General features: G+C 49.3%; 1 long non-coding RNA gene across 1 annotated transcript in view; it reads left to right on the top strand.

The window, feature by feature from the left end:
• The first annotated feature begins 73 nt into the window (after positions 1-73).
• LOC134337600 (uncharacterized) overlaps positions 74-16537 on the top strand; it is a 45656-nt gene continuing 29192 nt past the window's right edge. Inside the window, exon 1 of the long non-coding RNA XR_010016028.1 lies at positions 74-576. This is a non-coding gene — a long non-coding RNA (uncharacterized LOC134337600). The remainder of the gene's footprint in view (positions 577-16537) is intronic.

The following is a 16537-nucleotide window of genomic DNA, read 5'->3' on the forward strand; positions in this document are numbered from 1 at the left end:
ATTGTACCAGTGAAATTTGGACAGGAAAGAGGACAGAGGTACAATGGGAAGGGATAGAAAGGTCAAGTTCACATCCATCGTTGACAGAGACATATGCAGAGGGTATAAATGCCATAAAAATGAGCTTTTTGCAGCCCAGTACAAGGAGTACATTGCTGGTAAATGTGAGGTCAGTCATCCACTTTGAAAAGAAAAATAGAAGATCAGATTATTGTTTAAATGGTGAAAGACTGTGGCATGTTCTTGTGCAGAGGGACTTGAGTGCTTGTGCACAAATTACAAAAAGTCAGTTTGCAGGTACAATAGGTTATTAAGCAGACAAATGGAATATTTGTCTTCCTTGCTAGCGAGATTGAATTTAAGAGCAAGGAGGTTATGCTGCAACTATACAGGATTCTGGTGAGGCCACACATCGAGTACTGTGTACAGTGGATACGTCCCAGTCTATCACAGGTTAAGCCCTCTCCACCACTGAGCACATCTATATGAAGTGTTGTTGCAGGAAAGCAGCATCCATCATCAGGGACCCCACCATCCAGGCCATGCTCTCCTCTCACTGCTGCCATCAGGAAGAAGGTACAGGAACGTCAGGATGCTGAACAATTTCTAACTAACATCAGTCATGATCCTTTGTGTGGCTGTTGGACACGACACTGTGCTTAGAACAAACAGTCTTAAATAGCATCAGTTGAGTGTGTTTATGTCCAAAAAAACAGTGATTTTTGTCACTTGATTGTTGGCGAGAAATAAGCAGTAAGACAATTCAGAACCGTTTTGCTCACTGTGGTTTCAAGCATGCCAGAAAAGGCCGGGAGTGAAAGTAAAATGATTTCACTACTTCAACAAATTAGGGACTATGAAGAATTTGAAAGTGTGGACAATCATCTTGAATGTTGCAATGAAAACTGATTTGGAGTATGCTTTGTATGAAGGCAGTCTGTTGTCTGCACTAGGTATCTGCGCTGATTTTGTTCATCGAAAGAACACAGCATTCCATCATGGATAACTATTAGGAACTAATAGACAGTTTAATAGTGCTGTAGTAGTATTGATAGTGTTCTAATTTGTTCTGTTTTTCATTTAAATACATAATTTGTTACTTGTTAAATGGCAGTTTGACTTTTTTATACCTCTTTAACTATTTCCATGAAACTTTGGCTAATTAGGGCAGACGTTTAATTGGGCCAAAATGTACTGGTCCCAATGTATTGGTGTGTGGCCAAGTGGTTAAGGCGTTGGTCTAGTGATCTGAAGGTCGCTAGTTCGAGCCTTAGCTGAGGCAGCGTGTTGTGTCCTTGAGCAAGGCACTTAACCACACATTGCTCTGCGACAACACCGGTGCCAAGCTGTATGGGTCCTAATGCCCTTCCCTTGGACAACATCAGTGTCGTGGACAGGGGAGACTTGCAGCATGGATAACTGCCGGTCTTCCTTACAACCTTGCCCAGGCCTGCGCCCTGGAGAACCTTCCAAGGTGCAAATCCATGGTCTCACGAGACTAACGGATGCCTATGAATGTGTCCCAATTAACCGGAATCCACTGTACATCCCAATTTGACTTTTTAAGATTCCATCTGGGAATATATGAATCTTTCCTCTGATACACATCTATTCGGATTGTACAGATAATGGGGAAAGGATCGCTCCTCACTGTAGGATGGAGATATGGAGGAACTGCTTTTCTCTGCTCAGGAAAACAGTAGGGGCTACCTCAATAAATATACTTAAAGACACAGTTAGATAGATTTTTACATGGCCAGAGAATTAAGGTTTATGGGGAAAAGGCAGGTGGGTGGAGCTGAGTTCACAGTCAATTCAGTCATAATCTTATTGAATGGCCAAGCAGACTCAATGGGCCTGATGGCCAATTCTTCATTCTTAGGTCTTATGTTCTTATGAGGACAAGCATAAATTAACATAAATTACGTGCAAAAATTGCGCACGACGTTCCAACAGAATGGCTACAAGGTGAAGGAAATGAATTGGGCCCTTAAAATGGCTGACGGAAAAACCAGGAATCCGAACAGCATAGAGGAACCCATCTCTACCACTTGTCTTCCCTGTATTTCCATGGTTTTGGGAAGAATCGCCAGGATCCTAAGAAATACCGGATTAATACCATCCATAAACCCATAAGGAAGCTCAAGTCACAGCTTATGCAGGTGAAAGATGACCTGGGACTCAGGACGGCTGGCATTTGCAGGATGCCCTGTGAATGTGGAGCAGCGTATACAGGCCAGACAGGAGTCATAGTGGAAATCCACGTCAAGGAGCACAGGAGGTGCATCGGTTTGGTTTACCTGGAGAAATCGGTGGTAGTAGAACACAGAATTTGAAATGGCCGTAGGATTAACCTCAACGGTACAAAACTACTGTGCCGCACCAGTGGCTTTTGGGTCCGCCTGGTAAAGAAAGCCATTAAAATAAAACTAGAGGAAAAGAACCTTAACCTTAAAAAGAACCTCGATCTGGGAATGCACAGACGACTGTGTGTCTTGCAAGACAATCCGGGTACTCCCTAACCGGAAACCTTGGATGAATTATGAGGTCCAGTCCCTTTTGAAGGCTAGAGCTGCGGCTTTTAGGTCCGGGGATACCAGTCGCTACGCGGAATCCAGGCGTGAGCTCTGAAAAGCCATTAAGGGCACCAAGAGGCAATATCGAGCCACGTTGGAAGCCCAGGCTAACCAGAGGGATGCTAGTAGACTATGGCAGGGTCTAAATGAGGTCACTGGGCGCAAAGAAAAGGCTGGGAATATCAATAACTGTAGCGGTTCTCTTCCTGACGAACTTCACGTATTCTACGCAAGATTCGAACAGAAGAGGAGCGCCTGCCCCCTCTGGATGAACCGGACCTGGTGGCATCGAGATTCATCGTCACCAAGGAAGACATTAGAAGGGCCTTCCTGAAGATAAATCCAAGGAAGGCGATGGGCCCAGATGGCGTCCCAGGATGGGTTCTCCGGGCCTGTGCAAGCGAGCTAGCTGGAGTGTTTGCTGACATCTTCAACTGCTCCTTGCTTCAGTCTAACATCCTCTCGTGTTTTAAGAAGGCAACGATAATCCCGGTGCCGAAGAAGAGCAAGGTGGCATGTCTGAATGACTATCGACCTGTAGCTCTGACATCAATTGCTATGAAGTGCTTAGAGCGATTGGTTATGGCACACATCAACCTGGACACTTTGCAATTTGCCTACCAGAGCAACAGGTCAATGGCAGATGCCATCTCTCTGGCCTTACATTCCTCCTTAGAACACCTGGAGAATAAAGACGCATACGTAAGACTCCTTTCCATTGACTACAGCTCTGCCTTTAATACCATCATTCCAAATATATTGATTCCTAAGCTCCAGAACCTGGGCCTCAGCACTCAGATCTGCCGCTGGATCTTCAACTTCCTCACAGACAGGACCCAGGCTGTAAAAATAGGGGACAAGCTCTCCTTTACAATCACTCTGAGCACCGATGCCTCACAAGGCTGTGTACTCAGCCCTCTGCTGTACTCACTGTACACCCATGATTGTGTAGCCAAGTTTCCATCGAACTCAACATATAAGTTTGCTGATGACACCACAATTGTAGGCTGCATCTCGGGTAATGATGAGTTTGAGTACAGAAAGGAAATTAAGAACCTGGTGGCATGGTGCGAAGACAATAACCTATTCCTCAATGTTAGTAAGACGAAGGAATTGGTTGTTGACTTCAGAAGGAGTAGAACAAGTCAAAAGCTTTAAGTTCCTCGGGGTCAATATCTCAAATGACCTGACTTGGTCCAACCAAGCAGAGTCCACTGCCAAGAAGGCCCAGCAGCGCCTTTACTTCCTGAGAAAGCTAAAGAAATTTGGCCTGTCCCCTAAAACCCTCACTAATTTTTATAGATGCACCGTAGAAAGCATTCTTCTCGGGTGCATCACAACCTGGTATGGAAGTTGTCCTGTCCAAGACTGGAAGAAGCTGCAGAAGATTGTGAACACAACCCAGCACATCACACAAACCAATCTTCTGTCCTTGGACTCACTTTACACCGCACGCTGTCGGAGCAGTGCTGCCAGGATAATCAAGGACACGACCCACCCAGCCAACAGACTTTTCATCCCTCTTCCCTCCAGGAGAAGGCTCAGGAGCTTGAAGACTCGTACGGCCAGATTTGGGAACAGCTTCTTTCCAACTGTGATAAGACTGCTGAACGAATCCTGACCCAGATCTGGGCCGTACTCTCCAAGTATCTGGACCTGCGTCTCGGTTTTTTTGCACTACCTTACTTTTCCTTTTCTATTTATGACTTGTAATTTAAATTTTATTATATTTACTATCGATTTGTACTCCAGGGAGCGCAGAGTGTAGAATCAAATATCGCTGTGATGATTGTACACTCTAGTATCCATTGTTTGGCAACTATAAAGTAAAGTAACAAAAACAAAGGTCTCACTCTGAGTAAGAACTGGAATTTGATTGTAAACAATCAATTGGGAGCATGGAAACCTGATTGGATGAGGACTAACCAATCAGGAGGGACGTAAAAATACCACCAGACTAGACATGCCCAGGCATCATCCCTGAAGAAGATGGCAGAGTTTGTCATTAAAGTGTCGGTTATGGTCGATATTTGTACCCGGCTGGAAGCCCGAGAAGAGTTTGTTCATAAGTTACAAAATTTGCATGCAAACTAAACAACAAAGTAAACACATTGGTATTTGTGAAAGAGAGAAACAGGAATAAAATATACTCAAGCAACATACATCAAAGTTGCTGGTGAATGCAGCAGGCCAAGCAGCATCTATAGGAAGAGGCGCAGTCGACGTTTCAGGCCGAGACCCTTCGTCAGGACTAACTGAAGGAAGAGTGAGTAAGGGAATAAAATATACTGTGGAGTTTGTGTTTGAAGGTGGGTTTGAGAACCTGATGGCGGTGGTGAAGAAGTTGTTGTTGACCTTTCAGGCTTGTTTTATCAGGCCCTTGTAGCTCCTGAGGAGAGGTCATAGTCCAGACGGGTGTGATTCCTGATGATGGATGTCACCTTCCTGAGATATCAGCTCTGCCATGGGGAGAGCTGTAACCGCGATGGCTGAGTCCATCACAACTGGATGGGTCAGTGATTAAATATGAGGCAGAGAGAGAGAGTGTGGTTCAGCATACAGAGCTTGATAAACTTTGGAATTTAATGGGAATGGAGGGATGTGGGACTAGTACTGAAAAGCGGTGCTGATGGAAAAGATCAGTGAACGTCTACTTCCTGCTTGTATTTATTATGTAATGAAAGAGAGGAGGAGTTCCATGAAACCTTTTCAGAACATTCACAGTGCAGTATTCGTGCAGAGAAGTTACTGTTGCAGGAAACATAAGTAGCCAATTTGGCCCTTATTATTATCGATACCCCATTGAAAGCTTACTCTGTCCAAGACTGCCAGCAACTGCAGGGAGTATATGGACACAGCCCAGCCCATCATGATAAACAGCCTTCCCCCCAAGAACTCTGTCGACACTTTCAGTTGCCACAGTAACACAGCTGCCCCCTCTGGTCATTCTCCCTTCTCCCCTCTCCCTTCTTCAAAAGCTTGAAAACATGCACCACCAGGCTTGAAGATGGCTTCTCTCCACCGTTACAAGATTATTGAACAGACGATAAGATAGATTCTTGACCTCACTCCAGCTAATTTTGGTCTTGCACCATATTGCCTGCCTGCACTGCAATTTCTTTGTAAGACTTGGTCCTGCATTCTGGACTTGGTCTTGCATTCTCTTCGTACCAGCTGAATGTACTGTGGTGATGAACTGACCTGCATGGCCGACATGTAAAACCAGATTTTCACTGTTCCTCAGTACACATGACAACAACCAACCAAGCACACAGGCTCCTATGGACAGGAGTGAGATAATGATCAATGTTAGAAATAATTGGTATTAAGGGAGTAAACATAGTCCAAAGACACAGGATGTATCTGAACGAAAACCACTGACAGTTGTGACAGAAGCTGTGAAAGGGTATATTTAAGGTGGTGGCTGAGAGGTTTCTGATGAATAAGGGTGTCAATGATTACAGAAAGAAGTTAGGAGAATAGGGTTGAAAGAGAAAATAATACAGTTATGAAAGAATAGTGGGCAGATGCACTGGGACAAAAGGCCTTATTCTGTTTCAACGTCTTAAGGAATCCCACATAGCAGGCAAAGCAGTGGCAAAATACCTCAGCTGAAATGGGGGACAGAGTCTGTGTGTCCACATTCCTTTACTGAGGGACAGAGAGACACACCCAGTAGGTCCACCCTCCTGCACTGAGGGACAGAGAGACATGGTCAGTGTGTCCACTCTCCCTGTACTGAGGGACAGAGAGACATGGTCAGTGTGTCCACTCTCCCTCTACTGAGGAACAGAGAGACACAGTTAGTGTCCACTCTCCCTGCACTGAGGGACAGAGAGACACAGTAAGTGTGTCCACTCTCCCTGCACTGAGGGACAGAGAGACACGGTCAGTGTGTCCACTCCACCAGTACTGAGGGACAGAGAGACACGGTCAGTGTCCACTCTCCCTGCACTGAGGGACAGAGAAACATGGTCAGTGTGTCCATTCTCCCTGTACTGAGGGACAGAGAGACACGGTCAGTATGCCCACCCTCCCTTTACTGAGGGACAGAGTCTGAGTGTCCACCCTCCCTTTACTGGAGGACAGAGAGACACGGTCAGTGTGTCCACCTCCTTGTACAAAGGGACAGAGTCTGTGTCCACCTTCCCTATACCGAGAGACAGAGACACGGTCAGTGTGTCCACTCTCCCTGTACTGAGGGACAGTGAGACACAGTCAGTGTGTCCACTCTCCCTGTACTGAGGGACAGAGAGACACGGTCAGTGTGCCCACCCTCCCTTTACTGAGGGACAGTGAGACACAGTCAGTGTGTCCACTCTCCCTGTACTGAGGGACAGAGAGACACGGTCAGTGTGCCCACCCTCCCTTTACTGAGGGACAGAGTCTGAGTATCCACCCTCCCTTTACTGGAGGACAGAGAGACACGGTCAGTGTGTCCACCTCCTTGTACAGAGGGACAGAGTCTGTGTCCACCTTCCCTATACCGAGAGACAGAGACACGGTCAATGTGTCCACTCTCCCTTTACTGAGGGACAGAGAAACACGGTCAGTGTGTCCACTCTCCCTGTACTGAGGGACACAGAGACACGGTCAGTGTGTCCACTCTCCCAGTACTGAGGAACAGGGAGACACGGTCAGTGTGTCCACTCTCCCTGTACTGAGGGTCAGAGAGACATGGTCAGTGTGTCAACCATCCCTATTGAAGCACCTTCAATTACTTCAAAAGACTGAGGTTTGATAAAATACTGAAAGACTTTTATTCGCTGTACAATACGACCTCCACAGTGAGTGTCTGCCCCCAGACTGAGGGGGAGGGGCAAGGCGAACACCTTTATACAGGACTCTGTGGGAGGAGCCACAGGGGCAGTCGGCAGAGGGGTGTGTCCAGACAGGTAACCCAGTTACAACATATATACATGATTTACCACATTCACCCCTCCTTTTTTTAAAAAGAGTCCCGCGGGGTGAACTGACAATATTTACAACAAGTATATTTACAGGTTAAGTCTATCAGGCGGGCGAGTCCGTCGCTGTGATCTACGTAGCACCGGCGATGGCGGTTGTGCTGGCTCCGGCCTGACTTCAGGTGCCAGCACGTTAGGCGTCGGTAATCCCTTGTGCGTGTGTGTCGCGCCTGGTATGGGAGTGTCATGTGGTATCTGTATAGGGTTTGGGGTGCACAGTGTCTTGTAGCTACATACATTGGTAGGTACGGGGTCAATAGTCACCATGGAGTGTTCAGGGTAGGGGCCCGGAGCTCCTGCGGGCGCCAGGTCACGGATGGAGACCGTGTCCTCCCACCCATCAGGTAAAACCACGTAGGCATACTGGGGGTTCGCATGAAGTAAGTGAACCCTCTGGACTATTGGGGAGTATTTATTGCTCCTCGCATGTTTCCGGAGCAGCACTGGCCCCGGGGACATCAGCCAAGTTGGTAGGGTGGTTCCAGTGGTCGATTTTCTGGGAAAAGAAAAGAGCCGCTCATGAGGGGTGGCATTGGTGGCTGTGCATAACAGGGAACGGATGGAGTGGAGTGCCTCGGGAAGGACCTCCTGCCAGCGGGAGACCGGCAGTCCCTTTGACCTGAGGGCTAAGAGTGTGGCTTTCCACACCGTGCCATTCTCCTTCTCTACCTGTCCATTCCCCCGGGGATTAGAGCTCGTGGTCCTACTGGTTGCAATTCCCCTAGCCAGTAGGTATTGGCGCAGCTCGTCACTCATAAACGAGGACCCTCTGTCACTGTGGATATAGCATGGGTATCCGAACAGAGTGAAGAGCTTGCGCAGGGCTTTTATAATTGACGTGGTAGTGGTGTCGGGGCAGGGGATGGCGAAGGGGAACCGCAAGTACTCGTCAATTACGTTAAGAAAGTACACATTGCGGTCGGTGGAGGGAAGGGGGCCCTTAAAGTCAACACTCAGTCGCTCAAAGGGGCGGGTGGCCTTGATGAGCGGTGCCTTTTCGGGTCGGTAGAAGTGCGGTTTGCACTCTGGGCAGACTTGGCAGTCCCTGGTCATCATCCTGATCTCCTCAAGGGAGTAAGGCAGGTTCCGGGCTTTCACGAAGTGGAAAACCCGGGTGACTCCCGGGTGGCAAAGGTCTACATGTAGGGCGTATAGCCGATCGATCTGCGCGCTGGCGCATGTTCCCCGGGATAGGGCATCGGAGGGCTTGTTGAGCTTCCCAGGCCTGTACGTGATGTCATAGTTGTAGGTGGAGAGTTCGATTCTGCACCTCAGAATTTTATCATTTTTGATTTTACTCCGCTGCTGATTATTAAACATGAATGCGACTGAGCGCTGGTCAGTTAGCAGGGTGAACCTTTTGCCGGCAAGATAGTGCCTCCAGTGTCTTATAGCTTCCACTATGGCCTGGGCCTTTTTCTCTACCGCAGAGTGCCGAATTTCAGGGCCTTGAAGGGTACGGGAGAAGAACGCCACTGGTCTTCCTGCCTGGTTGAGGGTAGCAGCCAGCGCAAGGTCGGAGGCGTCACTCTCTACTTGGAAGGGAATGGCCTCATCCACCGCATGCATTGCTGCTTTGGCAATGTCCCCTTTTATGCGGTTGAAGGCTGCGTGGGCCTCGGCAGAGAGGGGGAATGTGGTGGACTTGACCAGGGGGCGGGCCTTGTCTGCATAGTTAGAGACCCATTGGGCGTAATATGAAAAGAAACCCAGGCACCTTTTGAGGGCTCTGAGGGTATTGGGAAGAGGGAGTTCCAACAAGGGGTGCATACGGTCGGGGTCAGGGCCAATGACTCCATTCTCCACGACACACCCAAGGATAGCAAGTCGGGTGGTCCCAAATACACACTTGTCCTTGTTATAGGTGAGGTTGAAAGATTTGGCCACTTGGAGAAATTTTTGGAGGTTGTTGTCATGATCCTGCTGGTCGTGACCACAGATGGTGATGTTATCCAGATATGGGAACGTGGCCTTCAGTTGGCACTGGTCCACCATCCGGTCCATTGCCCTCTGGAAGACAGATACACCATTCGTGACACCAAAGGGGACGCGCAAGAATTGATAAAGCCTGCCGTCCGCCTCGAAGGCAGTGTAAGGGCGGTCCTCCTGGCGGATGGGGAGCTGATGGTAAGCGGATTTTAGGTCTATGGTCGAGTACACCTTGTGCTGTGCTATCTGATTGACCATATCAGCGATGCGGGGTAGAGGGTACGCGTCGAGCTGCGTGAACCTATTGATGGTCTGGCTATAGTCCACGACCATCCTATTCTTCTCCCCGTTCTGAACAACGACCACCTGCGCCCTCCAAGGACTTGTGCTTGCCTCAGTGACCCCCTCCTTGAGCAGCCACTGCACCTCCGACTTAATGAAAGCTCTGTCCCCCGTGCTGTACCTCCTGCTTTTAGTTGCCACAGGTTTACAGTCGGGGGTCAGGTTGGCGAACAGCGGTGGGGGAGGGATCCTGAGGGTGGAGAGGCCGCAAGTGGTGTCGGTAGTGTGGCAGTTGGCATGATGTTGGGTGGGATGCGCGGGTCGGTGTGTGTGTGGTCAGTAGCGGGGTACGTGACATATCTCTACAAAACAGGGGATTTATGACAGTAATTGGCGGGAGGGGCCCATCATACTTCATTGTCACGCTTTTCAGGTGGCTCTGGAAGTCCAACCCCAACAGCACAGGGGCACACAGTTGAGGCAAGACCAGTAACGTAAAGTCCCGATATTCTGTGCCCGGCACCACTAGCGTCGCTGCACAACCCCCCCCGGATGTCTGTTGTATGCGTCCCGGAGGCCATGGTGACCCTCTGACTTACCGGCCGTATCATGAGTCCACAATGCTGCACCGTGGCCGGGTGGATAAAACTCTCTGTGCTGCCTGTGTCAAACAGGCAGCTTGTCCTGTGCCCCTCCACCAGGATGTCCATCATTGACCTTGCGAGCTGGTGGGGAGCGCTTTGCTCAAGGGTCACGGAAGCCAGGGTGGGGTCGCTGTCTTGGTCCGGCGTGGTGGGGTGCCCCGTGAGCACCCGTTGGTCGTAGGCGGTGGAAGGTGGCGCCGACCAAGATGGCCGCCCCCATGTCTCGCACGTGGTGGTGGCTTGCAGGGAAGATGGTGGCAGGCAAGATGGTGGCCCCCACGTCTTGCACGTGGTGGTGGCTTGCAGGGAAGATGGTGGCAGGCAAGATGGTGGCCCCCACGTCTCGCACGTGGTGGCAGTGTGCAGGGAAGATGGCGGCCCCCACGTCTCACACGCGGCGCTGCTCGATCCCGCTCATGGTTTTGACTTACAGACCTTGGCGAAGTGGCCCTTCTTTCCGCAGCTGGAACAGGTAGCTTGTCGGGCCGCGCAGTGTTTCCGGGGGTGCTTCTCCGGTCTACAGAAGTAGCACTTCGCGGACTCACGACTGGTTGCAGCCGAGGTCGATTCGCCGGCAGGTTGCAGGGTCTGCGGCACCCACGAGGCCATCGGAGGATCGCGTGCCTGGAGAGCCTCGGAGTTATGCAGAGCGGCCTCCAACGTATCAGCCAGCTCGATCGCCGAACTTAGGGTAAGATCGGCTTTTTCCAGCAGCCGCTGGCGCACGTACACTGACCTGGTCCCCGTGACGAAGGTGTCTCTCACTAGGAGTTCTGCATGCTGCGCCGCCGTCAGCTCCTGGCAATTGCAGGCCCGCACGAGTGTCCGTAGGGCCCAGACAAACTCAGCACTTGATTCCCTGGACCGTTGTTGCCATGTCGCTAAGCGATGCCGAACATAGACGCTGTTTATCGGCCGCAGGTATTGTCTTTTGAGTGCGTTCATCGCGCCGTCATAGTTCGGCTGGTCTCTGATCAGCGAATAGACCCGTGGACTGACCCTGGAGAGTAGAACTCTGTGCTTCGCTACGGGGTCGGTCGCTTTAATCCCCTCTAGATACGCTTCGAAGCAGGCCAGCCAGAGTTCGAAAGCGTTTCCAGCGTCAGGCATTTGCGGATCGAGGTCTAATTTGTCTGGTCTCAGGGCCTGTTCCATGTTTTAAAATGTACAGCGAATAAAATTGAAGCTCCTTCAATTACTCCAAAAGACTGAGGTTTGGTAAAAATACTGAAAGACTTTTATTCGCTGTACAATACGACCTCCACAGTGAGTGTCTGCCCCCGGACTGAGGGGGAAGGGCAAGACGAACACCTTTATACAGGACTCTGTGGGAGGAGCCACAGAGGCAGTCAGCTGAGGGGTGTGTCCAGACAGGTAACCCAGTTACAACATATATACATGATTTACCACACCTATGTTGAGGGACAGTGAGACATGGTCAGTGTTTCCACCTTCCCTTTACTGGGGGACAGAGAGACACGGTCAGTGTGTCCACTCTCCCTGTACTGAGGAACAGTGAGACACGGTCAGTGTGTCCGCTCTCCCTGTACTGAGGGACAGTGAGACACGGTCAGTGTGTCCACTCTCCCTGTACTGAGGGACAGTGAGACACGGTCAGTGTGTCCGCTCTCCCTGTACTGAGGGACGGAGAGACACGGTCAGTGTGTCCACTCTCCCTGTACTGAGGGACAGTGAGACACAGTCAGTGTGTCCACTCTCCTTTTACTGAGGGACAGTGAGACACGGTCAGTGTGTCAACCATCCCTATATTGAGGTATAGTGGGACACAGTCAGTGTGTCCAGCCTCCTTGTACTCAGGGACAGAGAGACACGGTCAGTGTGTCCAGCATCCTTATACTGAGGGACAGAGGGACGCTGTCAGTGTGTCTGCCCTACCTGAATTCAGGTGTGGTATTTGATGGGGATAGGTGTGTGTGTGTGTGTGTGTGTGTGTGTGTGTGTGTGTGTGTATCTGTGTGTATGTGTGTGTGTGTGTGTATCTGTGTGTGTGTGTGTATTTGTGTGTGTGTAGTGTGTGTGTGTCTGTGTGTGTGTGTCCGTCCTGTGTATGTGTGTGTGTGTGTGCATCCGTGTGTCCGTGTGTGTGTGTGTGTGTGTATCTGTGTGTGTGTGTGTAGTGTGTGTCTGTGTGTGTGTGTGTATCTGTGTGTGTGTATGTGTGTTGTGTGTGTGTGTCTGTGTGTGTGTGTGTGTGTGTGTGTGTGTAGTGTGTGTGTGTCTGTGTGTCTCTCTGTGTGTGTATCCGTGTGTCTGTGTGTGTGTGTGTGTGTATATGTCTGTGTGTGTGCGCGCGTGTGTGTGTGTGTGTGAGTGTGTGTGTGTGGGCTGAGTGTGCTTATGTACAGGGTGTGTGACTGTGAACGTATATGTGCATGTGAGTGGGTGTGAACATATATCTTTGTTGCATGGGGATGTGTGTGCAGTTTGCAGTGTGTGTGTAGATATATCTGCATGTTCATCTTTGAGAGTGTTTTTGTGTGTAACCTAAAACATTGCTGCTACAGAGAAACCATTACATTAGCAGTGAAACCTTACAGTGTGTTACACTCGTATCTGCATATGTTTGCAGTATGTGTGTACCAGCATGTACTGAATGGCTACTTTATCAGTTACACTTACATATCTGCTTGTTTTTGCATCTCATCAGTCAATCATGTGGCAGCAACTCTGCTAACAACAGTAGTGTCGCTGGTGAATTTGTAGGTGGTATTTGTGTTGGGTCTAGCCACACAGTCACGAGTTCAGAGGGAGTAGAGCAGCAGGCTAAGCATGCATCTGTGTGTTAATTGTTGGCGAGGAGGAGATATCATGACTAATGCACATTGGCTGTGGTCTTTTGATAAGGAAATCGAGGATCTCGTTGCACATGCAGGCACAGAGGCCCACATTTTGAAGCTTGTTAATTAGTATTGAGTGGATGATGGTGTCGAAGGCTGAGCTGCAACTGACAATCAGCAACCTGATAAATATTTTGCTGATCTCTAGGTGCTCCAAAGCCGAGTGGAGATCCAGGAAATTGTGTCTGTTTTAGGCCTGTGATGGTCCAGGTCTTTAATTCTAGCCATAACCAACCTCTCAATGCCCTTAATGAGGGCTACCAGGTGATAGTCTTTGAGGCAGCTCACCCTGCTCTTGGGCACTGGTATGATTGTTGCCCTTTTGAAGTGATGGGAACCTCCGACCGCAGCAGTGAGAGATTGAAGGTGTCCATGAACACTCCAGCCATTTGGTTGGCACAGATCTTCAGGTCCCTGCCGGGTCCTGAGGGAATATTATGTTTGGAAGTGTATGCTCATGCACTCTGGTAAAAGGAATAAAGGTGTAGGCCATTTTCTAAATGGGGAGAAAATTCAAAAATCAGAGGTGCTTCGGGACTAGGGTATCCTTGCACAGCATTCCCTAAAGGTTGACTTACAGTTTAACTCAGTGGTAAGGAAGGCAAATGCAATATTAGCATTCATTTGGAGGGGATGAGAATATAAAAGCAAGGATATAATGTTGAGGCTTTCTAAAACTTTGGTCAGACCACACTTGGAATACTGTGAGCAATTTTGTGCCCCTTATTTGAGTAAAGATGTGCTGGCATTGGAGAAGGTCCAGAGGAGATTCACGAGAATGATCCTAGGGATGACAGGGTTAATGTATGAGAAGCGTTTGATGTACTCACTGGAGTTTAGAAGAATGAAGGGGGGGATCTCGTTGAAACCTATTGAAGGTCTTGATAGAGTGGACTAGGAGAGGATGATTCCAATAGTGGGGAGTCTAGGACAAGGGCAAACCTCAAAATGAAGGAATGTCACTTTAGAACAGAGATGAGGAGGAATCTTTTTTAGCCAGAGGGTGGTGAATCTGTGGCATTCATTGCCACAGGCAGCTGTGGAGGCCAAATCATTGGGTATATTTAAAGTGGAGGTTGAAGGGTTCTTGATTAGTCAGGGCATCAAAGGATATGGGGAGAAGGCAGCAGAATGGGGTTGAGAGGGATAATAAATCAACCAAGACTGGATAGCAGAGCACCCTCGAAGGGCCAAAATGGTAAACTGTCAGTGCCTGATGGCTTGTGAGGTTCACCCTTTTGAAAGATGTTCTGACATCGGTCTCTGGGGCAGAGATCACAGGGTCACCAGACGCTGTGGGGATTTGTACCGAGGAGGTGTAGTGTGATTCTCCCTTTCAAAGTGTATGTACCTCACTTTTTCTAATATACATATTTCTGTTTTTGCACATTTTTAGATAATCTATTCTATATACATAATTGATTTACTTGTTTATTTATTATTATGTTTTATTTTATTTATTATTATTATTTTTCTCTCTCTGCTATATTATGTATCCCATTGAGCGGCTGCTGCTAAGTTAACAAATTTCACATCACATGCCGGTGATAATAAACCTGATTCTGATTCTGAAGTCACACTTACAAGGTGCTGCCTGAGCCGCTGAGTTACTTCAACACTCACAACACGCTGGAGGAACTTGGCAGGTCGGGCAGCATCCGTGGAAACGATCAGTCGACGTTTCGGGCCGGAACCCTTTGTCAGGACTGAAGAGGGAGGGGGCAGAGGCCCTATAAAGAAGGTGGGGGGAGGGTGAGAAGGAGAAGGCTGGTAGGTTCCAGGTGAAAAACCAGTAAGGGGAAAGATAAAGGGGTGGGGGGAGGGAAGCAGGGAGGGGATGGGCAGGAAAGGTGAAGGAGGAATAGGGGAAAACACTATGGGTAGTGGAAGTAGGTGGAACCATGAGGGAGGAGGTAGGCAGCTGGGGGAGAGGCAGAATGACATAGGGATAGGGGAAGGGAGGGGGAGGGAATTACTGGAAGTTGGAGAATTCTATGTTCATACCAAGGGGCTGGTTGAGCACCTCCGCTCCGTCCGCCAAAACAGACAGGATCTCCCAGTAGCCACCCACTTCAACTCTGCTTCCCACTCCCATTCAGATATGTCCATACATGGCTTCCTCTACTGCCATGATGAGGCTAAACTCAGGCTGGAGGAGCAACACCTCGTATGCTGTCCAGGTAGTCTCCAGCCCCTTGGTATGAACATAGAATTCTCCAACTTCCGGTAATTCCCTCCCCCTCCCTTCCCCTATCCCTATGTCACTCTGCCCCCTCCCCCAGCTGCCTACCGCCTCCCTCGTGGTCCCGCCTCCTTCCACTACCCATAGTGTTTTCCCCTATTCCTTCTTCACCTTTCCTGCCTATCACCTCCCTGCTTCCCTTCCCCCACCCCTTTATCTTTCCCCTTACTGGTTTTTCACCTGGAACCTACCCTCCCCCCACCTTCTTTATAGGGCCTCTGCTCCCTCCCTCTTCAGTCCTGACGAAGGGTTCTGGCCCGAAACATTGACTGATCGTTTCCACGGATGCTGCCCGACCTGCCGAGTTCCTCCAGCGTGTTGTGAGTGTTGCTTTGACCCCAGCATCTGCAGAGTATTTTGTGTTTACGCTGAGTTACTTCAGCGTCTGGTTTATTGTGTTTGTTTTTTCTGTATGTGTGTCTGTGTATTGGTGTTTGTGAGAGTGTGTGTTAGCGCTAGTGTTCCCTTACCTCCTCCACCTGATGGACATCTCCCTGATCTCTGATGTTCACTCGCTGGTAGAATCACTTGATTTGTAGCTCAAACTGTGTTCTTGTAAATTCAGCTAAAAGTGACAGGCTGAACCGTAAACCTTGCTGCTTCTCACTGGGGACGCAGACAAACAGCAAGGATTCTGACTGCTCCAGGCAGGACAGTAAACCCCCACCCCGCCCGCCCCTTGCCCTGTGATGCCAGTGTCTCTCAGAGTCCTCACTTTGATTTACACTGTAGTGTTCATTATCCCATTGGCGTGGGCTCCAGACGTCAGTTGGTGTTACACTGGCAGCTCGGCCAACAACAATGAGAAGGCACACAAAGCAATGCTAACTAGACAGGGAACATTAGGGAGAGTTAGAACACAAGGTGTGGATCTAGGGTTTCCGATTCCTACCGTCCAGGCCATTCTCTCTTCTCGCTGCTGTTAGCAAGAATGATGTACGTAGGCTCCCACACCACCAGGTTCAGCCCCTCAGCCGTCGGGACTTGTGAACCAGTGTGGATAAATTCACTCACCCCAACACTGAACAGATTCCTTAAC

Source organism: Mobula hypostoma, chromosome 2 (genome assembly GCF_963921235.1).
Source record: "Mobula hypostoma chromosome 2, sMobHyp1.1, whole genome shotgun sequence".
NCBI lineage: Eukaryota > Metazoa > Chordata > Chondrichthyes > Myliobatiformes > Myliobatidae > Mobula > Mobula hypostoma.